This window comes from Rhagoletis zephyria, unplaced genomic scaffold (assembly GCF_001687245.7).
Source record: "Rhagoletis zephyria isolate East Lansing unplaced genomic scaffold, Rhagoletis_zephyria_1.1 Rzeph_scaffold_17012, whole genome shotgun sequence".
Taxonomy (NCBI): domain Eukaryota; kingdom Metazoa; phylum Arthropoda; class Insecta; order Diptera; family Tephritidae; genus Rhagoletis; species Rhagoletis zephyria.
Genome location: NW_016174075.1, coordinates 1 through 1,410, shown reverse-complemented (window position 1 = coordinate 1,410; position 1,410 = coordinate 1). Strand labels below are relative to the sequence as shown.

General features: G+C 38.0%; 1 pseudogene; it reads right to left on the bottom strand.

Annotated features, from left to right (window-relative positions):
• Positions 1 to 555: 555 nt before the first annotated feature.
• LOC108379675 (complement component 1 Q subcomponent-binding protein, mitochondrial-like) lies at positions 556 to 1,094 on the bottom strand (annotated as a pseudogene).
• Positions 1,095 to 1,410: the final 316 nt, after the last annotated feature.

Genomic DNA, 1,410 nt, shown 5'->3' with positions numbered 1-1,410 from the left:
AATTTGAGTTTAACTTTTTAGACAGGTGGCCACTCTCTTCAAGCATCTCAAAAATATCTTAATTGTTGCATAGTATTCTAAGCACAACACTTTTTAACTATATTCGACTTTTCAAACAGGTGGAACCCCTCCTAAATGTAATTAAAAAATAAAGTTTGTTCAAAACCATTTCGATTGATACCCATATTGGGGTAATTTATTTAACTTATTAAATAATTTGATTTTGATTTTCTTATATGCATATGGCACAAAACTAAAACCATATTACACATGTACAGGGCAAGCCTTTTCATTTGACGCCTACCTCCTTTTTGAAAATCGAACGAAAGATACAGATTTTATGACTTGGTGTTAAATATTTAATGTAAACATCTGCGGAAGCGATTATTTGAATTTGACACCTCGAACTCGATTAAGAAGTTGAAATAAAAAAAAAATTTTGGAACATCGAATTTGCACCACCGAATTTCGAATCGAATAATCGAATGGTTGGGCAATGTTCGAAATTCGGAAAAAATTGAATTTCAACCCCCCACTACCCATCCCTAGTGTGCCCTAAAAGAACGCGCATGTAAATGACAATGTGATAGGGCCCTTAACAATATCCACTTCAAAGCGTGGTTTTGCTACGCATCTTACCGATTTCAGCATTGAGATCCAGTTCAGGCTCATCTTCAGGGTCTACAGTGTGGTTGGCAGTGAAATTTATGACGATGCTCTCCGTATCACTCTTCTTGGTTAATTCCACATCACCGTCAACCCGCTTAACGCTGAAGCTATCCAAAGTGGTGGGATTCGTCGAAATATTTGGTGATTTACGTTCAGCCAAAATTTCGTCAGTAAGGAATTCGACAAGCTCACGTTCACCCTTGGTGTGCATGTGCTTGGCGCCGCCGTAGCTCAAGCTGGACTTTTGCAATGAACCCGAAGCTTCAGGATTTTCGAACATGTGCTAGAGCGTTCGAGTAAAATCATGCCTGCCAAATACATTCTTTTGATGCGTTCGATGAATTTGCAGCAATTAGGCTGCTANCTTTTGATGCGTTCGATGAATTTGCAGCAATTAGGCTGCTACCGAAACGAGGCACCGATTTTTTGTTGCATTATTCATCTGTTCCACTCAATTTAGTCAAAATTGCGTTGACAAATGCATCCGCTGCAGTCAACTCTTTTATTTTAACCTCATGGGTGTTCATGTTGGTCTTATTTTTCCGGAAAATAACACCAGCAGAAATTATGCCAAGCAACCTCCTGTAATTAAGAAAGAATTACATTCAAACACAGCTATATAATACAATATTTTTCACATACTCACCTAATCTTCAGATTACACAACCGCCGCGTGCCAGAAAAAGTATTACAATTGAAAAGAAATATGAATTCGCCGTGTATGTATACGGATTTCCATTG